Raw genomic sequence first — 23,602 nt, forward strand, 5'->3', positions numbered from 1 at the left:
GGCTCGCATAGTCCAAAAACAAAATCATGGGATTCATCAAAAAAGCCATGATGATATTATAGTTTTACCTTCATAGCACTCACTATTCAGACTGCATATGGAATACTTTGTACAGTTTTGGGCAAAGGTGTATAAGAAAGAAATAACTTAACTGAAGTAGGTTAAGTGGGCAACCAAGGCTAGTAAGCAGGTTGTCCAGCCAATTAGAACATAAAAAAGTTCAAAAATAATAATAGAAAAAAAGAAATAGTTATCTTATTGATCCTCCCCTGCTCCCATGTGAATGTAGCAGCCAATCACTGGGCGCAGTTCTGACTGCCAATTAGCTGCAGTGTTCACATGTCTGTGTCGACAGGAAGTAGAGAGACCTACAGAGGACCTAAAAACGTGGGAATATAAGTGGTGGGGCATCAGTTAGGAGTTAGGAGAATTACTTATTTTATTATTTTAAACCATTCTGAGTTGCTTTTAAACATTTTAAGTGGCTGGACAACCTGTTTAATGGTGGACTGCAGTACCAAGAAAGCACAGGGCCTAATTGGGGCTCAAAGGGCCCATTAGAGGAGGGCCTGCATGACAGGGTTGCTAGGGAACAGTTAAAAAGGCAGTGAATGATGTTGTGTAGTGAGCATAGTGAGCAGGGGAGAAAAAGGGGGGAGTCATGTGGTTAGGTGGTGAATAGAGATGAGAGAGCACCAAAATGCTCGAGTGCTCGTTACTCCAGTCGAACTTTCAGTGATGCTCAAGAGTTCGTTTCGAGTAACGAACCCCATTGAAGTCAATGGGCGACTCGAGCATTTTTGTATATGACTGGTGCTCCGCTAAGGTTCTCATTTGTGAAAGTCTTAGCAAATCAACAAAGTCATGTATAAAACACAGAAATGGATAGGGCAGGCGAGGAGCAACATGCAGGGCTGCATTTCGGGCTCCGAGGTCTCACTATTAAGCCACAATAGTGGCAAGAGTGAGACCCCCCCCCGCGCACTGTCAGCATACAGATCGTTCTCCTCTGCCACAGCTGTAACAGCTGTGGCAGAGAAGAACGATGTTAGCCCATTGAATTCAATGGAGCCGGCAATACAGCCGGCTCCATTGAAAGCAATGGGCTGCCGGCGAGCGCGGGATTAATTTTTTGGGAAGGGCTTAAAAATATAAGCCCTTCCCTGAAAAAGAAACATTTTAGTGCAAAACAAAAAAAGAATTAAAAAAAACGTACCTCTCCGCCACTGCTGTGACCCCCGCGGGCATGAAGAACACATCTGCCGCATGTGGCAGATGTATCCTTCACCCCCGCTAGTTAAAATAAGTCCTTGCTGCTACATCTGCCACATCTGTGGCAGATGCAGCAAAAGGAATTCTTCAGTTCTCAACCACAGCTGTCACACATGACAGCTGCGGTAGAGAATCCTGCTGCCGGCATCCTGTCAATGGCTTTTCAGGGAAGGGCTTCATAAGCCCTTCCCTGAAAAGCCATTTAAATTAGTGCAAAAAATTAAAAAAAAGCAATTCTCACCTCCCTTCAGTTGCCGGGGCTCAGCCGCGACTTCTAGCGCTGTCCCAGGCTCTGTAGTTCTGAGCTATCAGCAGCCGGGGATTTAAAATCCCAGCTACTGATAGGTCAGCAGCGCTACAGAGCCGGGGACAGCGGCAGAAGTCCCCGCTGAGCCCCGGCAGCTGTTAGTGGCTTTGCAGGGAAGGGCTTCATTCGGGGAGAGCTGCCTGTGATTGGCTGAGCACCTCAGCCAATCACATTCAGCTCTTTCAGCAGGTGGGGATTTTAAATCCCCGGCTGGTGATAGATCAGCAGTTCAGCACGACAGTGCAGGGGACAGCAGGGGAAGATGCGACTGTGCCCCGGCAGCTGAAGGGAGGTGAGTATCTATTTTTTTTGTTTTTTAAATCACTTTTAATTCATTTCCAGGGAATGGCTTATATGTAAAGCTCTTCCCTGAAAAAGAATTCAGGTGTGCCAGCAGACCATTGTCTTCAATGGAGTCGCCGGCAGCAGCAGCGGCTCCATTGAAGAGAATGCCTGCATTTTTATTCTTTTTTACACTAAAATCTTTCTTTTTCAGGAAAGGGCTTATATGTAAAGTCCTTCCCTGAAAAGGAATGCAGGGAGCCAGCAGGCCATTGTTTTCAATGGAGCCGCCGGCAGCAGCCGTGGCTCCATTGAAAACAATGCGTGCATTCCCTATGGTGCACGCATGTCCTATCTTTGCAGGCACGCACCTGCAAAGTACGGACATGTGCACACACCATAGGGAATGCAGTGTTGTAAATACAAGCGTGTTTTGGTGCGTGCGTATGCACGCACCAAAACACACTCGTCTGAACACACCCTTAAAGGGGTTGTCCCGCGCTGAAACGGGTTTTTTTTTTTCAAACCCCCCCCCCGTTTGGCGCGAGACAACCCCGATGCAGGGACGTAAAAAAAAAACCGCTCAGCGCTTACCTTAATCCCCGCGCTCCGGTGACTTCTATACTTACCGGTGAAGATGGCCGCCGGGATCTTCTTCCTCCGTGGACCGCAGCTCTTCTGTGCGGTCCATTGCCGATTCCAGCCTCCTGATTGGCTGGAATCGCCACGTGACGGGGCAGAGCTACACGGAGCCGGCATTCTGCACGAGCGGCCCCATTGAAGACAGGAGAAGACCCGGACTGCGCAAGCGCGGCTAATTTGGCCATCGGAGGCCGAAAATTAGTCGGCACCATGGAGACGAGGACGCCAGCAACGGAGCAGGTAAGTGAAAAACTTTTTATAACTTCTGTATGGCTCATAATTAATGCACAATGTACATTACAAAGTGCATTAATATGGCCATACAGAAGTGTATAACCCCACTTGCTGCCGCGGGACAACCCCTTTAAGGATGATTTTCAGGTAAGGGCTTATATTTTTAAGCCCTTCCCGAAAATTCATCCCGCGCTCGCCGGCAGCCCATTGCTTTCAATGGAGCCGGCTGTATTGCCGGCTCCATTGAATTCAATGGTCAGTGCTCGTTTAATCAAGACGAGTACCGCGTGGTGCTCGTCTCGAGTAACGAGCATCTCGAGCACCCTAATACTCGAACGAGCATCAAGCTCGGACGAGTATGCTCGCTCATCTCTAGTGGTGAAGCAAGTGCTAATTGGCTAAATGGGGGAGAAAAAGGGGGGTGCGTAGGAAGGTTTTAAAGGGGATTTTTAGGCGGGATCATCAGTTTTTAAAAGAAAGGCAAAGCGAGTCTTGCCCACCCTCCCTACTAAAAGGAGAAGAATTAAGATACCAGTATACTATAGATGGGCTAATTGCAAGAAAGCTTGTATTTCATGTCGTGGCAGACTATGGCGGGGTCCTTGGAGGCAGGTTTTTTATATTGGCTGGAGGAGGTTTTGGTGGGTAAGGCCTCACCGGTAAGACTTTCCACCCTATTGGTTGATAGTGGTTGGGTCTGGTGCGTTGGGAAAGGCCAGGGAAGGGATTGCTGGTGGCCTTAATCAATGTTTGATATTCTAGCCTCACAGTGAAGGGGGGCTAGTGGTGTCTCCAAACCGGGTGTACGCTAAGAGGCAGGGTTCGGTTTTATGTGGAAAGCACCAGACCCTTAATTTTTGGTTGGGTCTCCAAGGGCCTCCTCTCCGTGTTTTTAAAAGTGCTTTAATATATAATGTTGTTTGTTAAAGTAAAAATGGCTGCTGCGTCCAAAATATCCAACAAAATCTTGGTCTCAGTAATTTGTATTGAAGGGTAATGGAGGAGGTTAAGGTGCCTGAGGTGAGTCTAGCATAATCGGGTCAAGATTATCAAATTTAGAGTTATGTAGTTCAGAAATGAAAATCACATAGGGGCGACCTAATCTTCAGTACCAATCATACCAAACTCCATTTTAAGACAGGGTCTTATTTTCAGGGAAACATGGCATCTAAAGAGGTAAGACTTACTGCTTATTGATGTAAATATATTCCTATCTCTGCTGTTTTTGCCCTTGTTACGGTTTACATGTAATCCAATGTTTATATTGTTATATTAGTATACTAGTTGTTACCACTAGATAGCACTGTTGCTGCAAAGACCAGGTGGACGTAATATCAGGTGCTGATAGCAGGAAGTCAGTGTGTGGCTGAAGCTGCATGTAGTGCTAGGGGAGCCTGCTCAAGTTGTGTGAGTAGGCCTGCATCTAGCCACTGTGATACGTTTAAGTGGGCTGAGAGAGAAGTAAGTGAATGAGAGCCTGAGTATCATCACTGTGAGGAAGACAGTATTTTGATGCTACTACTAGAGATGAGCGAGCACCAAAATGCTCGGGTGCTCGTTACTCGGGATGAAAATTTCGTTTCGAATGACGAACCCCATTGAAGTCAATGGGCGACCCGAGCATTTTTGTATATCGCCGATGCTCGCTAAGGTTTCCATTTGTGAAAATCTGGGCAATTCAAGAAAGTGATGGAAACGACACAGCAACGGATAGGGCAGGCGAGGGGCTACATGTTGGGCTGCATCTCAAGTTCCCAGGTCCCACTATTAAGCCACAATAGCGGCAAGAGTGGGCCCCCCCCTCCCAACAATTTTTACTTCTGAAAAGCCCTCATTAGCAATGCATACCTTAGCTAAGCACCACACTACCTCCAACAAAGCACAATCACTGCCTGCATGACACTCCGCTGCCACTTCTCCTGGGTTACATGCTGCCCAACCCCCCCCCCCCTGCACGACCCAGTGTCCACAGCGCACACCAAATTGTCCCTGCGCAGCCTTCAACTGCCCTCATGCCACGCCACACTCATGTCTATTTATAAGTGCGTCTGCCATGAGGAGGAACAGCAGGCACACACTGCAGAGGGTTGGCACGGCTAGGCAGCGACCCTCTTTAAAAGGGGTGGGGCGATAGCCCACAATGCTGTACAGAAGCAATGAGAAATATAATCCTGTGCCACCGCCATCAGGAGCGGCACACGTGGGCATAGCAATGGGGAACCTATGTGCCACACACTATTCATTCTGTCAAGGTGTCTGCATGCCCCAGTCAGACCGCGGTTTTTTATAAATAGTCACAGGCAGGTACAACTCCGCAATGGGAATCCCGTGTGCACCCACAGCATGGGTGGCTCCCTGGAACCCACCGGCTGTACATAAATGTATCCCATTGCAGTGCCCTGGACAGCAGAGCTAACGTCAGATTAAATGCAGGTGGGCTTCGGCCCACACTGCATGCCCCAACCTGACCGGGGTTTTTAATTCATAGACACAGGCAGGTACAACTCCCTATTGTAAAGTCCCTGTGGACCGACAGCATGGGTGGGTGCCAGGAAGCCACCGGCGGCACATAAATATATCCCATAGCATTGCCCATCACAGCTGAGGTAATGTCATGTTTAATGCAGGTGGGCTTCGGCCCACACTGCATGCCCCAGTCAGACTGGGGCTCTTTAGAAGTGGACACATGTAGTTACAACTCCGTGTGGACCGACAGCATAGGTGGCTCCCTGGAACCCACCGGCGGTACATAAATATATCCCATTGCAGTGCCCAGCACAGCTGATGTAACGTCAGCTTTAATGCAGGTGGGCAAAAAATTAATTGGATTACACTGTAGGCGAGGGCCCCCAAAAATTGGTGTACCAACAGTACTAATGTACGTCAGAAAAATTGCCCATGCCCAACCAAGAGGGCAGGTGAAACCCATTAATCGCTTTGGTTAATGTGGCTTAATTGGTAACTAGGCCTGGAGGCAGCCCAGTTAAAATAAAAATTGGTTCAGGTGCAAGATTCAACGCTTTAATGAGCATTGAAACGTATAAAAATTGTTTAGAAAAATTATATGACTGAGCCTTGTGGGCCTAAGAAAAATTGCCCGTTCGGCGTGATTACGTGAGGTTTCAGGAGGAGGAGCAGGAGGAGGAGGATGAATATTATACACAGATTGATGAAGCAAAAAGGTCCCCGTTTTTGATGGTGATAGAGAACGATGCTTCCATCCGTGGGTGCAGCCTACGTATTGCTTAGGTATCGCTGCTGTCCGCTGGTGAAGAAGAGAAGTCTGGGGAAATCCAGGCTTTATTCATCTTGATGAGTGTAAGCCTGTCGGCACTGTCGGTTGACAGGCGGGTACGCTTATCCGTGATGATTCCCCCAGCCGCACTAAAGACCCTCTCTGACAAGACGCTAGCCGCAGGACAAGCAAGCACCTCCAGGGCATACAGCGCGAGTTCAGGCCACGTGTCCAGCTTCGACACCCAGTAGTTGTAGGGGGCAGAGGCGTCACGGAGGACGGTCGTGCGATCGGCTACGTACTCCCTCACCATCCTTTTACAGTGCTCCCGCCGACTCAGCCTTGACTGGGGAGCGGTGACACAGTCTTGCTGGGGAGCCATAAAGCTGTCAGAGGCCTTGGAGAATGTTCCCCTGCCTGCGCTGTACATGCTGCCTGATCTCTGCGCCTCCCCTGCTACCTGGCCCTCGGAACTGCGCCTTCTGCCACTAGCGCTGTCGGATGGGAAGTTTACCATCAGTTTGTCCACCAGGGCCCTGTGGTATAGCATCATTCTCGAACCCCTTTACTCTTCGGGAATGAGAGTGGAAAGGTTCTCCTTATACCGTGGGTCGAGCAGTGTGTACACCCAGTAATCCGTAGTGGCCAGAATGCGTGTAACGCGAGGGTCACGAGAAAGGCATCCTAACATGAAGTCAGCCATGTGTGCCAGGGCTGTCCTCACTAGGAAGATCACTTTCAGGATCCTCCTCCTCCTCCTCATCCGGCCATACACGCTGAAAGGATGACAGGCAAGCAGCATGGGTACCCTCAGCAGTGGGCCAAGCTGTCTCTTCCCCCTCCTCCTCATGCTCCTCCCCCTCCTCCTCCTCCTCCTCAACGCGCTGAGATATAGACATGAGGGTGCTCTGACTATCCAGCGACATACTGTCTTCCCCCGCCTCCGTTTCCGAGTGCAAAGCGTCTGCCTTTATGCTTTGCAGGGAACTTCTCAAGAGGCATAGCAGAGGAATGGTGACGCTAATGATTGCAGCATCCCCGCTCACCATCTGGGTAGACTCCTCAAAGTTTCCAAGGACCTGGTAGATGGCTGCCAACCAGGCCCACTCTTCTGTAAAGAATTGAGGAGGCTGACTCCCACTACGCCGCCCATGTTGGAGTTGGTATTCCACTATAGCTCTACGCTGCTCATAGAGTCTGGCCAACATGTGGAGTGTAGAGTTCCACCGTGTGGGCACGTCGCACAGCAGTCGGTGCACTGGCAGATTAAACCGGTGTTGCAGGGTCCGCAGGGTGGCAGCGTCCGTCTTGGAGTTGCGGAAATGTGCGCTGACCCGGCGCACCTTTCCGAGCAGGTTTGACAAGTGTGGGTAGCTTTTCAGAAAGCGCTGAACCACCAAATTAAAGACGTGGGCCAGGCGTGGCACGTGCGTGAGGCTGCCGAGCCGCCCCCAGGTTACGGCCGTTGTCATACACGACCATGCCCGGTTGGAGGCTCAGCGGCAAAAGCCAGCGGTCGGTCTGCTCTGTCAGACCCTGCAGCAGTTTGTGGGCTGTGTGCCTCTTCTCTCCTAAGCTGAGTAGTTTCAGCACGGCCTGCTGACGCTTGCCCACCGCTGTGCTGCCACGCCGCGCGACAGCGACTTCTGGCAATGTGCTGCTGCTGCTGACACATCTTGATTGCGAGACAGAGGTTGCATTGGAGGAGGAGGAGGGTGGTTTAGTGGAGGAAGCATACACCGCCGCAGATACCAGCACCGATCTGGGGCCCGCAATTCTGGGGGTGGGTAGGACGTGAGCGGTCCCAGGCTCTGACTCGGTCCCAGCCTCCACTAAATTCACCCAATGTGCCGTCAGGGAGATATAGTGGCCCTGCCCGCCTGTGCTTGTCCACGTGTCCGTTGTTAAGTGGACCTTGGCAGTAACCGCGTTGGTGAGGGCGCGTACAATGTTGCGGGAGACGCGGTCGTGCAGGGCTGGGACGGCACATCGGGAAAAGTAGTGGCAACTGGGAACCGAGTAGCGCGGGGCCGCCGCCGCCATCATGCTTTTGAAAGCCTCCGTTTCCACAAGCCTATACGGCAGCATCTCCAGGCTGATCAATTTGGCAATGTGCACGTTTAACGCTTGAGCGTGCGGGTGCGTTGTGGCGTACTTGCGCTTGCGCTCAAACAGTGGCGCTAGCGACGTCTGGACGCTGCGCTGAGAGACATTGCTGGATGGGGCCGAGGACAGCAGAGGTGAGGGTGTGGGTGCAGGCCAGGAGACGGTAGTGCCTGTGTCCTCAGAGGGGGGTTGGATCTCAGTGGCAGGTTGGGGCACAGGGGGAGAGGCAGTGGTGCAAACCGGAGGCGGTGAACGGCCTTCGTCCCACCTTGTGGGGGCTTGGCCATCATATGCCTGCGCATGCTGGTGGTGGTGGCTCCCCAGCTGATCTTGGCGCGACAAAGGTTGCACACCACTGTTCGTCGGTCATCAGGCGTCTCTGTGAAAAACTGCCACACCGTAGAGCACCTTGACCTCTGCAGGGTGGCATGGCGCGAGGGGGCGCTTTGGGAAACAGTTGGTGGATTATTCGGTCTGGCCCTGTCTCTACCCCTGGCCACCGCACTGGCTCGGCCTGTGCCCACACCCTGACTTGGGCCTCCGCGTCCACGTCCTCTAGGCCTACCCCTACCCCTCAGCATGGTGTATTACCAGTAGTGCAGAAACAGAACGCTGTACTTAAATGTGCCACTTATTGGCCTGTGGTTGGAGGCTGACTTCGCTTACGGAACGCACAGCAGAGCCAGGAAATAATTTTGCGCAAGCCTACTGTAACACTTAGCTGGCTGCGTATGAATTAGGACAACTACCCCCAGCACAGACCCAGTACACTGAGGACGGTCACAGGCAGCCCAAATAGATTTTTTTTCCCAAATGTTTTTGGAAAGGCCCACTGCCTATATACACTGTATATGTCTTCTCTCTCTGCGTCACCACTACTGGCCCTGGAGTATGTAAAATAACTGCAAACTGTTGCACTGTGGACAGGAATACAGCGGTGATGTAACAGCCAACACAGAGCCAGGAAATAATTTTGTGCAAGCCTGCTGTAACACTTAGCTGGCTGCGTATGAATTAGGACAACTACCCCCAGCACAGACCCAGTACACTGAGGACAGTCACAGGCAGCCCAAATAGATTTTTTTTCCCAAATGTTTTTGAAAAGGCCCACTGCCTATATTCAATAAATATGTCTTCTGTCCCTGCCTCACCACCACTACTGGTCCTTGACTATGTATAATTACTGCAGGGCGCAATGCTCTGCACGGCCGATATACAAAAAAAAAAAAAGTGCAACACTGCAAAAAGCTGCCTCCACACTACTGCACACGGTTAGATGTGGCCCTAAGAAGGACCGTTGGGGTTCTTGAAGCCTAAAATACTCCTAACACTCTCCCTATAGCAACTCCAGCAAGACAGCACTTTCCCTGATCTCTGTCAGAACGCATCTGTGGCGAGCCGCGGGAGGGGCCGATTTATATACTCGGGTGACACCTGATCTCGCCAGCCACTCACTGCAGGGGGGGTGGTATAGGGCTTGAACGTCGCAGGGGGAAGTTGTAATGCCTTCCCTGTCTTTCTATTGGCCAGAAAAGCACGCTAACGTCTCAGAGATGAAAGTGAAAGTAACTCGAACATCGCGTGGTACTCGTCTCGAATAACGAGCATCTCGAACACGCTAATACTCGAACGAGTATCAAGCTCGGACGAGTACGTTCGCTCATCTCTAGCTACTACCTCTTTTTCAGCATAAAGTGTGTAATTTGTTGAAAAGGCCCGTTTCACATGAATGTATTACAGTTACATTTAAGCATCTGTCATACAGAAGAGTGTCTTGGCCTGATCGTGGAACTCCTGGCCTGAACACCGAGGATCATAGATTCCTATGGCAAAAGTCATCAGAAAATAAAGGCTAACATAAATGTACAAATTGAAGGAGAGGGAAGGGAAGAGTGAAAGGGTTGACGAAGGGCAGCGTGACAATAATGTGGTCAACAACTGGAAAGTTAAGGAGGTGTAGTGCCCTGGGTAATCCAAGTGTTCAAATCTAGGATGGATCTAAACAAAGACCATGGCAACCAGGTGGAATGTTAGGCTGAGTAGGAATTATCTTCACTTTCTCTCCTCTCTTCATATTTTATCAATGTGTTTATGGCCTTGACCCACAGTGGCCTAAAAGGGGAACTTTGTGATTTCCATAACTGTTGCTATAATTTGCCTCATGGCAAAGGTGAAGTAGCATATTAGACTTTTTTGATAGTAGAGCTGGATCCCACAAACATAGATAGTAGGACTATTTATCTTGAGGAACAAGGCAAAAGAGCAATCAGTCAGGGAGTTATATACTAATGTAAAGTTGGGCCATATGGCATTTATTGAGGGACATTCCCACCAAATGTGGAGCACTGTACCCTGTGGTGCAGAGCATCGCCAACACAAGGGAGAGATCTGATTATACATTCTGTTTATACCATAGGGTCTCTGCGCTATATCTGCTTTTAGGACTTCTGAAGGGGGTTCTTGAGTGCTGCTCAGCGAATCAATGCAGCGCTCAATGAACTAATCACAGCCATCGTATTAGTTGGCTGAGCAGCGCTCGATGAATCAATGCAGCGCTCGATGAACCATCGAGCGCTGCTCAGCCAACTAATACGATGGCTGTGATTAGTTCATTGAGCGCTGCATTGATTCGCTGAGCAGCACTCGAGAACTAATCAGTCATTGCTTCCTGGAGGAGGGATTTATGAATTCCGTAACCAGGAAGTGATCATCTGTGGGGAACCAAGGACTGCAAGAAGCACGTCAGAGGTCCGGATAGCAGCTGGAGGGAGCTGGACTGAGCCTGCTAGATAATGTATTCCTTTTTTTAATGTAATGCAACTAGGGCTTATTTTCGGGGGGGGGGGGGTATTTCCAGCCTCCTCAAAAATTCTGAAAAATCAGGGTAGGGTGTATTTTCAGGGTAAGTCTTATTTTCGGGAAGACAGGGTACCAGATCTCTCTTAAGTCTGCTTAAAGATGAAATGGAAACCGAGGACCTATTTGACGAGGCATTCATGGAGGGATTGAAGACCAAACTGAAGTCAGAACTCAAAATTGATGTTGGATTCTCTACAAATGCAGTCATTCCCCAGAGGAACAAATGCTATCCTTCCTTGCTCCTTGTAAAAGATATCATATTATGTTAGAGAGCCCTGTGAAGCATGGTGAACACCCCATTGATCTTTTTAGAAGGGTGTGAGCAATGGAACTAGGAGATAACTAGAGATGAGCGAGCACCAAAATGCTCGGGTGCTCGTTACTCGGGACGAAATTTTCGCAATGCTCGAGGGTTCGTTTCGAATAACGAACCCCATTGAAGTCAATGGGCGACCCGAGCATTGTTGTATTTCGCCGATGCTCGCTAAGGTTTCCATGTGTGAAAATCTGGGCAATTCAAGAAAGTGATGGGAACGACACAGCAACGGATAGGGCAGGCGAGGGGCTACATGTTGGGCTGCATCTCAAGTTCACAGGTCCCACTATTAAGCCACAATACCGGCAAGAGTGGGCCCCCCCCCCCTCCCAACAACTTTTACTTCTGAAAAGCCCTCATTAGCATGGCATACCTTAGCTAAGCACCACACTACCTACAACAAAGCACAATCACTGCCTGCATGACACTCTGCTGCCACTTCTCCTGGGTTACATGCTGCCCAACCCCCCTCCCCCCTGCACGACGCAGTGTCCACAGCGCACACCAAACTGTCCCTGCGCAGCCTTCAGCTGCCCTCATGCCACACCACCCTCATGTCTATTTATAAGTGCGTCTGCCATGAGGAGGAACTGCAGGCACACACTGCAGAGGGTTGGCACGGCTAGGCAGCGACCCTCTTTAAAAGGGGCGGGGCGATAGCCCACAATGCTGTACAGAAGCAATGAGAAATATAATCCTGTGCCACCGCCATCAGGAGCTGCACACGTGGGCATAGCAATGGGGAACCTATGTGCCACACACTATTCATTCTGTCAAGGTGTCTGCATGCCCCAGTCAGACTGGTAATATGTACCTTAACAGTAACCGCGTTGGTGGTAATGTGGTGGTGACTGCGGACCTAGTAGCGCGGTTGTATTTTGTTGGTTTTCGGAATGTGGCCAGGATTAAGTGGGCCGTGGCGGGGGGATGGTGGGGGGGGCTCTCTTGTTGTGTCGGTAAAGGTGAAATTCTTGGACTGCCACCAGACGAACCAATGCAAAGGCATTTGCCAAGAATGTTTTCATTGTTGGAGAAGGAGGGGGATGTTTTTGAGGCACTACGTGTCCTCTCCACGTGTCCGTGGTTATATGCACCTTAACAGTAACCGCGTTAGGGGTAATGTGGTGGTGACTGCGGACCTAGTAGCGCGGTTGTATTTTGTTGGTTTTCGGAATGTGGCCAGGATTAAGTGGGCCGTGGCGGGGGGATGGTGGGGGGGCTCTCTTGTTGTGTCGGTAAAGGTGAAATTCTTGGACTGCCACCAGACGAACCAATGCAAAGGCATTTGCCAAGAATGTTTTCATTGTTGGAGGAGGAGGGGGATGTTTTTGAGGCACTACGTGTCCTCTCCACGTGTCCGTGGTTATATGCACCTTAACAGTAACCGCGTTGGTGGGAAATGGCCTCGCCGCCATCATGTCTTTGGGAAGCTTCTGTTTCCACACCCCAGAGACATACCATTAGCAGCGGTATAGGCAGAGCCCATAATTCGTAACATTTCAGCCGTAGCATTAGGACAGGCCCCACTTAAATATCACTAGCAGCATTATAGGGGGAGCACAGTATTAGTTCCATTTCAGTAATAGTAGCACTCAAGACAGGCCCCAGTAACAATTCTGAAGCAGCAGTATAGTGGGAGCGCAGTCTTAGTTCCATTTCAGTAGCTGCAGTATAGCCAAGGCCCAAGTTACATTTATGTAGCTAAAGTGTAGGCCAACCCCACACACCTTTCTGTACCATGAGTGCAGGCGAAGAACATAGAAATTACTATGATTACACTGTAGGTGAGGGCCCAAAAAAATTGGTGTACCAACAGTACTAATGTACCTCAGTAAAAATTGGCCATGCCCAACCAAGATGGCAGGTGAAACCCATTAATCGCTTTGGTTAATGTGGCTTAAGTGGTAACTAGGCCTGGAGGCAGCCCAGTTTAACGAAAAATTGTTTCAAGTTAAAGTTCCGACGCTTTTAAGAGCATTGAAACGTATAAAAATTTTTTAGAAAAATTATATGAGTGAGCCTTGTGGCCCTAAGAAAAATTGCCCGTTCAGCGTGATTACGTGAGGTTTCAGGAGGAGGAGCAGGAGGAGGAGGAGGAATATTATACACAGATTGATGAAGCAGAAATGTCCCCGTTTTGGATGGTGAGAGAGAACGATGCTTCCATCCGCGGGTGCAGCCTACGTATTGCTTAGGTATCGCTGCTGTCCGCTGGTGGAGAAGAGAAGTCTGGGGAAATCCAGGCTTTGTTCATCTTGATGAGTGTTAGCCTGTCGGCACTGTCGGTTGACAGGCGGGTACGCTTATGTGTGATGATTCCCCCAGCCGCACTAAAGACCCTCTCCGACAAGACGCTAGCCGCAGGACAAGCAAGCACCTCCAGGGCATACAGCGCTAGTTCAGGCCACGTGTCCAGCTTTGACACCCAGTAGTTGTAGGTGGCAGAGGCGTCACGGAGGACGGTCGTGCGATCGGCTACGTACTCCCTCACCATCCTTTTACAGTGCTCCCGCCGACTCAGCCTTGACTGGGGAGCGGTGACACAGTCTTGCTGGGGAGCCATAAAGCTGTCCAGGCCCTTAAAGACTGTTGCACTGCCTGGGCTGTACATGCTGCTCGATCTCCGCACCTCCCCTGCTATCTGGCCCTCGGAACTGCGCCTTCTGCCACTAGCGCTGTCGGGTGGGAATTTTACCATCAGCTTGTCCGCAAGGGTCCTGTGGTATAGCAACACTCTCGAACCCCTTTCCTCTTCGGGAATGAGAGTGGGAAGGTTCTCCTTATAGCGTGGGTCGAGCAGTGTGTACACCCAGTAATCCGTAGTGGCCAGAATGCGTGTAACGCGAGGGTCACGAGAAAGGCATCCTAACATGAAGTCAGCCATGTGTGCCAGGGTACCTGTACGCAACACATGGCTGTCTTCACTAGGAAGATCACTTTCAGGATCCTCCTCCTCCTCAGGCCATACACGCTGAAATGATGACAGGCAAGCAGCATGGGTACCGTCAGCAGTGGGCCAAGCTGTCTCTTCCCCCTCCTCCTCATCCTCCTCATGCTCCTCCTCCTCCTCCTGAACGCGCTGAGATATAGACAGGAGGGTGCTCTGACTATCCAGCGACATACTGTCTTCCCCCGGCTCTGTTTCCGAGCGTAAAGCGGCTGCCTTTATGCTTTGCAGGGAACTTCTCAAGATGCATAGCAGAGGAATGGTGACGCTAATGATTGCAGCATCGCCGCTCACCACCTGGGTAGACTGCTCAAAGTTTCGAAGGACCTGGCAGATGTCTGCCAACCAGGCCCACTCTTCAGAAAATAATTGAGGAGGCTGACTCCCACTGCGCCGCCCATGTTGGAGTTGGCATTCCACTATAGCTCTACGCTGCTCATAGAGCCTGGCCAACATGTGGAGCGTAGAGTTCCACCGTGTGGGCACGTCGCACAGCAGTCGGTGCACTGGCAGATTAAAGCGATGTTGCAGGGTGCACAGGGTGGCAGCGTCCGTGTGGGACTTGCGGAAATGTGCGCAGAGCCGGTGCACCTTTACGAGCAGGTCTGACAAGCGTGGGTAGCTTTTCAGAAAGCGCTGAACCACCAAATTAAAGACGTGGGCCAGGCATGGCACGTGCGTGAGGCTGCCGAGCTGCAGAGCCGCCACCAGGTTACGGCCGTTGTCACACACGACCATGCCCTGTTGGAGGCTCAGCGGCGCAAGCCAGCGGTCGGTCTGCTCTGTCAGACCCTGCAGCAGTTCGTGGGCCGTGTGCCTCTTATCTCCTAAGCTGAGTAGTTTCAGCACGGCCTGCTGACGCTTGCCCACCGCTGTGCTGCCACACCGCGCGACACCGACTGCTGGCGACGTGCTGCTGCTGCTGACACATCTTGATTGCGAGACAGAGGTTGTGGAGGAGGAGGAGGGGGAGGGTGCTTTAGTGGAGGAAGCATACACCGCCGCAGATACCAGCACCGAGCTGGGGCCCGCAATTCTGGGGGTGGGTAGGACGTGAGCGGTCCCAGGCTCTGACTCGGTCCCAGCCTCCACTAAATTCACCCAATGTGCCGTCAGGGAGATGTAGTGGCCCTGGCCGCCTGTGCTTGTCCACGTGTCCGTTGTTAAGTGGACCTTGGCAGTAACCGCGTTGGTGAGGGCGCGTACAATGTTGCGGGAGACGTGGTCGTGCAGGGCTGGGACGGCACATCGGGAAAAGTAGTGGCGACTGGGAACTGAGTAGCGCGGGGCCGCCGCCGCCATCATACTTTTGAAGGACTCCGTTTCCACATCCCTATACGGCAGCATCTCAAGGCTGATAAATTTGGCTATGTGGACGGTTAACGCTTGAGCGTGCGGGTGCGTGGCGGCGTACTTGCGCTTGCGCTCAAACACTTGCGCTAGTGACGGCTGGACGGTGCGGTGCGAGACATTGGTGGATGGGGCCGAGGACAGCGGAGGTGAGGGTGTGGGTGCAGGCCAGGAGACGGTAGTGCCTGTGTCCTCAGAGCGGGGTTGGATCTCAGTGGCAGGTTGGGGCACAGGGGGAGAGGCAGCGGTGCAAACCGGAGGCGGTGAACGGCCTTCGTCCCACCTTGTGGGGTGCTTGGCCATCATATGTCTGCGCATGCTGGTGGTGGTGAGGCTGTTGGTGGTGGCTCCCCGGCTGATCTTGCCGCGACAAAGGTTGCACACCACTGTTCGTCAGTCGTCAGGCGTCTCTGTGAAAAACTGCCAGACTTTAGAGCACCTCGGCCTCTGCAGGGTGGCATGGCGCGAGGGTGTGCTTTGGGAAACAGTTGGTGGATTATTTGGTCTGGCCCTGCCTCTACCCCTGGACACCGTACTGCCTCTTGCAACCTGCCCTGCTGCTGCCCGTGCCTCCCCCTCTGAAGACCTGTCCTGCGTAGGCGTTGCACACCAGGTGGGGTCAGTCACCTCATCGTCCTGCTGCTCTTCCTCCGAATCCTCTGTGCGCTCCTCCCTCGGACTTACTGCCCTTACTACTACCTCACTGCAAGACAACTGTATCTCATCGTCATCGTCCTCCTCACCCACTGAAAGGTCTTGAGACAGTTGCCGGAAGTCCCCAGCCTCATCCCCCGGACCCCGGGAACTTTCCAATGGTTGGGCATCAGTGACGATAAACTCCTCTGCTTGGAGAGGAACCACTGCTGCCCAATCTGAGCAGGGGCCCGAGAACAGTTCCTGGGAGTCTGCCCGCTCCTGAGCATGTGTCATTGTAGTGGAGTGAGGAGGCTGGGAGAAAGGAGGAGTAGCAGCCAGAGGATTTGGATTTGCAGCACTGGACAGCGCAGAACTGTGGGTGGATGATAGCTTGCTTGAAGCACTTTCTGCCATCCACGACAGGACCTGCTCAAACTGCTCATTTTCTAATAAAGGTCTCCCGCGTGGACCCATTAATTGGGCGATGAATGTGGGGACGCCAGAAACGTGCCTCTCTCCTAATCGTGCAGCAGTCGGCTGCGATACACCTTGATCAGGAGCTCGCCCTGTGCCCACACCCTCACTTGGGCCTACGCGTCCTCGGCCACGTCCACGTCCACGTCCTCTAGGCTTACCCCTACCCCTCAGCATGCTGTATTACCAGTGATTTCCCAGGCAGCAAATAAATTGGCGCAAGCCTGCAGGACAAATACAATTTTTCCCTTTTTGGGAAACGGAGGGCCCACTGACTATATTCAATCAGATAAGATATGTGTTGCACAGAAATGCAGTTATATGAAGTGCAGCAGAGCGGAGACTTTTCCCAGGCAGCAAATAAATTGGCGCAAGCCTGCAGGACAAATACAATTTTTCCCTTTTTGGGAAACGGAGGGCCCACTGACTATATTCAATCAGATAAGATATGTGTTGCACAGAAATGCAGTTATATGAAGTGCAGCAGAGCGGAGACTTTTCCCAGGCAGCAAATAAATTGGCGCAAGCCTGCAGGACAAATACAATTTTTCCCTTTTTGGGAAACGGAGGGCCCACTGACTATATTCAATCAGATAAGATATGTGTTGCACAGAAATGCAGTTATATGAAGTGCAGCAGAGCGGAGACTTTTCACAGGCAGCAAATAAATTGGCGCAAGCCTGCAGGACAAATACAATTTTTCCCTTTTTGGGAAACGGAGGGCCCACTGACTATATTCAATCAATAATATATGTCTTCTGGCCCTGCCTACACAATTCTCTCCCTGTAGTATTACTGCAAGGCGCAATGCTCTGCAGACAGCCGATTTTGAAAAGAAAAAAATATGCAACACTGCTAACAGCAGCCTGCACAGTACTGCACACGGATAGATGTGGCCCTAAGAAGGACCGTTGGGGTTCTTGAAGCCTACACTCACTCCTAACACTCTCCCTACCTAACCACCACTTCTGTCCCTGTAGTATTACTGCAAGGCGCAATGCTCTGCAGACTGCCGATTTTGAAAAAAAAAAATTTGTGCAACACTGCTAACAGCACCCTCCACAGTACTGCACACGGATAGATGTGGCCCTGAGAAGGACCGTTGGGGTTCTTGAAGCCTACACTCACTCCTAACACTCTCCCTACAGCAGCACCAGCAGCAGCACTTTCCCTCAGCTAACTCACAAGACATCTGAGGCGAGCCGCGGGAGGGGCCGACTTTTATACTCGGGTGACATCTGATCTCCCCAGCCACTCACAGCAGGGGGGTGGTATAGGGCTTGAACGTCACAGGGGGAAGTTGTAATGCCTTCCCTGTCTTTCAATTGGCCAGAAAAGCGCGCTAACGTCTCAGAGAGGAAACTGAAAGTAACCCGAACACCGCGTGGTGCTCGTTAAGAGTAACGAGTATCCCGAACACCCTAATATTCGAACGAATATCAAGCTCGGACGAGTACGTTCGCTCATCTCTAGAGATAACACATATAGACACACATTTTGGGATGTTTGCGGCCTTGAAATGAGTTTACTGGAGCATAACTACCTTGACACCTTTTTATGGAAATGATATAGTAATTGGCTCCCCTTCTCAGAAGCATTCAGGCCTCTGGCTTTATATGTTCAAAAAGCTATCTGTGGTGAGGCCATTTTATTCCTTCTAACAACCGAACTCAGACCACACAGCGTCCCTGTGTGATGAGGTCACGGGTATGGGCGTTCCAAGAAGAATGCTACACCAAGAAACCTCACTATAAAAACTGCCTCATGTTTGGTGAGTGTTATGATGGATAAAGGGGCCCACTTTTGAGCCCCAAAACGCGTTGCAGCCCTATCTATATTTCCTGAATCTTTGTACGTCTTTGTTCATGTCATGTGGAGATAATAAACCCTTCTGATGGAAGATCTGTGAAACGTTCTGCTCCCTTTCCTGCTACCTGACACTAGAGGGAGATTTCAAGAACACAGACCTCCCACAGAAGTAAGTTTCTTTTAATACTTGTAACCCCGGACTGATTCCTATGAGCGCAGGATATATCCCTTTTCCCTTTTCTTGATTTGCACTATTTTCTCCCTGGATTGTGGCTGTGATCTGAAGACCATTCCACTGACTCTCCACCTCCCGTAGATGTACTTTGTACGTAGGCTTTCATTACACTGACCATACCTGGGGACGCATCCTAGACTTGTGGTTCGTTTATTCAAGGCAAAATCGCAAGCCCTCGGTGAGTGTCTCTTTTTGTGTGTGTGTGTGTGTGTGTGTGTGTATATATATATATATATATATATATATATATATGTCAGCCATAGTGGCAGGAAAGGTAAGATCTCCCTGGAAAAAATAGGACTCTTGCCAAGTACCAAATTATAAAATCAAAAGTAGAGAAAGGGCTGATGCCAATTATGGCCATAGTTGTAGCTAAGTAAGAAGATGCTTCTACTAAATACTGAGTGTCGTAAACCCTATGTGGGCAGGAGGAAGCTTATGGTCGGCATGCTTCCCTATTCACCTCTACATCAGATACTAAAGATCCTAGTGGCCCATACTATAATAACAGACAGTATCAGCGAAACCAAAATCTGTTGATGAAAATATAAGGCCTCATGTGGCCGGGTTGGATTCCAACTGTGAAATCTTGCAGCGGACCCTATGCCTGCCAGAGACCCTATACTCACCTTTCTGCAGCGATAATCTGTCTGTGGGCATTGGGTCATAGGCAGATAATAAGACTCAAAATGACGTTGCCCTGCAAGTCCTTGAATCTGGTGATTCAAGTGAATGAGCAGAAAATAAGAAACCTTTAACATTACGGCCCTACTAAATAAAATATGCTAGCATGTGTTAGGTCCATATTCTAAACACAAAATTGTTGAAAGGAGCGTGCATTTAACTATACGGTTTGCCTGAAAATAGTCAGGTGTGATCAAAATGGCAGGGAAGAAGCCACCAAGTTCTGAGTCTCTTTGTGCCCGGTTATCCGCTTCTGCTGCCCAAACGCGATTGGCTGGGAATAACTGTGATCTGATGCATAGGGGTTACTGGAATTGTGCGCTAGATTGTTATTGCACTGGTGAGACAAAGCTGCTTCCACCTGTGCCATGTTCGGGCTTCCTACTTGTCTGGCAGTATCAATATGAGAGCAGAGGAACGTTTAAATTCTGCAATGGTCACCTCCCGAGGCAGGTCTGGGATCAGCAGAACCTTTTCCTATGGCCCATTGTGGAATCAGGATCGCCAGGTACTATCTGCAAAGCAGGTAATTAACAAGGGTTTTTAGGACCTCACAGATAGTGCGTCTCACCCCACAATCAGGTGGCCACCGCCATGATCGTTCTTTTAAAGGTACCCAGTAAGCACCCCTTTACATGCAACAATAATGGAATGCTTGAGATTCTACGCATCCCCCAAAATAAGACCTACCTTGAAATTAAGCCCTACCCTGATTTTTTAGGATTTTCGGTGAGGCTTGAAATATAAGCCCTACTCTGAAAATAAGCCCTTGTTGCATTACCTTAGAAAAGAAGGAACACATTACCTAGCAGGCTCAATCCAGATCTATGGAGCTCTATTGGCTGAGCAGCGCTCGAGAACCAATCAAAGCCATCGCTTCCTGGAGGCGGGATTTGTGAATCCCGTAATCAGGAAGTGGTCTTCTGTGGGTGGCCAAGAGCTGCAAGATGCGCATCGGAGCTCCAGAAGGCAGCGGGAGGGACCTGGACCGAGCCTGCTAGGTAAGTGTAATATGACATCCCCTGAAAATAAGACCTAGTGCTTCTTTTGGGGCAAAAAATAATGTAAGACAGGGTCTTATTTTTGTGGAAACAGAATTATTCATTTAATGTATATTATTGTGTGTTATACTATTTATAATGTGTATACAATAAGTTGGTTAATATCTACGTAGATGCAGTTTTGCGTATTTTAAAGACATTGCTGTTTCGGAAGATAAATATCGCATTGTGATTTAGGACATAGGAAAGGATATAACATATTAAATATCTCAACCAGGTCACATTTTCCTGCTGAGATACAGAAAAAAAATGTAGGAACCTGAACGATTCATTAATTCTTGAAGCCGCTGATGTAGGTCATTGACAGATTCCTGATCACTGGGGTGAGACAACCTGGTTTGACAGCAAAAAATATCACTTGGCCCGTAGGCTTGTCGGAGCTGTGATGGCGCATTAAACTGAGGTGTGCTAGTAAGGCGTGATACCACTCCTGATTGCATTAGCAACATAAGGTCATTAGACTGCAGACTGTTATTATCTTTGCTTCTCCTTCTCTTTTTTTCAATGATAGAGCCGCAGCATTTCCATTGCAATTCTTCAAGGTGCAGATAGGACAAGACTTCAGCCCTCATCGACTGCATTTGAAATGTAGGACTAAAGCCAATTTTGCATAGATGTATTATCTCAAAATATGTTAATCATAAATGTATTCCTTAGGAGAAGCCGACTCAGTCACCTGCAGGCAACTGTGCATCTTTAGGACAGAAAATAGATTTAGGTACTTGCTTATTCCACTGAAAACAACTGTGAAGGTTTTACAGCTGTCAACTACAGGGGTGGACAAAACTATGGAAACACCGTACGAAACGCATGTCTTAAGTTACATGGGATTATAAATTTCAATAAGGCATGTAGAGACTCATTTTAAGTGGAGGTAATATGGCACAGATTATGCCGGGCAGATGCAAACATCTGCCTGAGCAACAAGGTTCCCATGGTCAGGGGTTTGAGCCACTCAGCTGCTGTTACCAGCTGGCTCCCAAAACCACCCGGAGCAGGGCAAGAGGTGAAGTAAAATTTGGCAGTAAATCTCTCAGCCAAGCAGGTCAAAGGGGAAGCTCAGTGCTAATGATTAAAATCATGTGTATCTTATGGTGTTTCCATATTTTTCTACACCCACTATATATGTACAAGGTGTCTTTACAGTAAGGTCTTCAACAGACGAATGTATGCGCAAATACGCTCACCGTAATGGAGCCTATTTCCTTATGAACAAGGTTGTGTTACGTAGTGTTTGTGGATCCACTGCATGATCCTACCGAGTGGACCCACCCGGCAGGATAGACAGCTGAAACTGAGGCGAAGACTGTGCAAATGCGGTAAAATGGCCGAGAACGGGGCTTACTCTGAACTTAGCTGGGCTAAGATATCCCTTCCTTGGAGATACTCCTGTAGGTGTAGAGATTCAGGCTGTGTTTCCTATCCCTAACTCCTAGACTTCCTTACCTAGCTGGTGAGGATAGGAGTCAAGAGTCAGTTGCACCGAGTCGCGCAGTTATGAAGGAATGGATGTAAGTTGTGTGCAGAGACCACAGATACAAAGAACAGATAGAGCTGGGAACACCCAAAAACGCAGTATAATACAGCTAAGAATACACAGAGAACTGAATACAGACAAGATAGCTGCACCAGCAGCTCGCATGCAGTCATACAGGAAAGGTCTGAGGAGTTAAATAGGAGGATGATTGCAAATCCCCACAAGCTGGGTGGAGGAGCCAGACACAGTAACGCAGTGAATGCTGGACGAAACAGAAGCAGACTCTGGAGACAACGAAGCAAAGTCATTGATTTCAACGGGTTCATTCTCACATGTTTTTTGTGCCCAATTCCTATGTGCGAGAAAAGATAGGCCTTGCGCTATCTTTCTGCTTTTTCTTTTTGCGCACGTAAAAGGGCAAACTTTGAATAGTAAAAATTGTTATTTCTTATATTGGTGAGGTAGAATAAACGCTGCGCTGTGATTAGTGGCTGGAGCTTAAATGTTTGCGTGCAATACACACGAAAATAGAGCATGCTGCATATTTTTTTGCATGAATGAAATGCATGTGCACTCCTCTTCTTGTATAAGGCGTACCTCTCGCACTTCCATGTGCCTTCCCAGAAATGTTTGCCAGGTCTGACCCGTTGTACATTTCAGATATAATTCATGCCAGTTCCCAGTATTAATTACACTAGGCAACAAAATTATTTATTTTTGTGTCCGGGAAATCGGTGTTATTTTTACATTAGATGGATAACAAAATGTGATTGTTCCCAGCAAGAGAAACCACGTAATCTTGTAGATATGATACCTTTTAATGGCTAACAAAAATACATGATGTAATAGCGAGCTTGCGAACCTCTCGGGCTCTTCATCAGGCTAAATGGAATAGATCTGAAGAGGCATGAATATTTATATACACTTATAACATACATACTTATGACAAGGCACAGATATGGATGTGATTGGTTCGCACTTAAAAGGAATTCTGCAACAGCAAACAAACTTTTTTTGTCTAGGCACTGATAGCGGAGTGAAAGTTTTATGGTCCCTAAATTACTGTTGGGGGGGGGGGAGGTCGGCAGGCTAGAAATGCTACAAGAGGTACGCTGACATTTTTAGCTAAACACTGATAAGGGAGTGAAAGTTTATGGTCCTTGAATTACTGTTGATGGGGGTCTTATCTGTGCAATAAATGTCTCACACTTCCCATTCACGCATAAATCCTGGGGAATAATTTAACCCAGTATTCAGCGTGTCAAAGGTTGTTATCAATTTATATTCCCAAATTCTTCTGTGGTTTTGTGACTTGAAACCGCCCTTCAGTATCAAAACTCTCATATCTCCTATGTCATGTCCATGGTTAGAGAAGTGCTCAGCCACAGGCAATTCTCTTTTCTTGTGTTTAATCGTGTGGCGATGGGATCTCATCCTCGCTTTCAGTTTCTGTCCTGTTTCTCCAACATAAAGCCCCCCAACAGGACATTTACTGCACAGGATCAGGTACACAACATTGGACGTGGAACATGTGAATGTCCCTGGGATCTTATAGTCCTGCTGTGTGTTGGGGGATCCGTATCCTGTCCGCAGTCAGTACATGTCAGTAGGTCTTACAGAGGGTAATGCACTCCTGATTATAAAGTTCCTCAAGTTAGGAGGTTGCCTGTAACACA

This window comes from Eleutherodactylus coqui, chromosome 12 (genome assembly GCF_035609145.1).
Source record: "Eleutherodactylus coqui strain aEleCoq1 chromosome 12, aEleCoq1.hap1, whole genome shotgun sequence".
Lineage (NCBI taxonomy): Eukaryota > Metazoa > Chordata > Amphibia > Anura > Eleutherodactylidae > Eleutherodactylus > Eleutherodactylus coqui.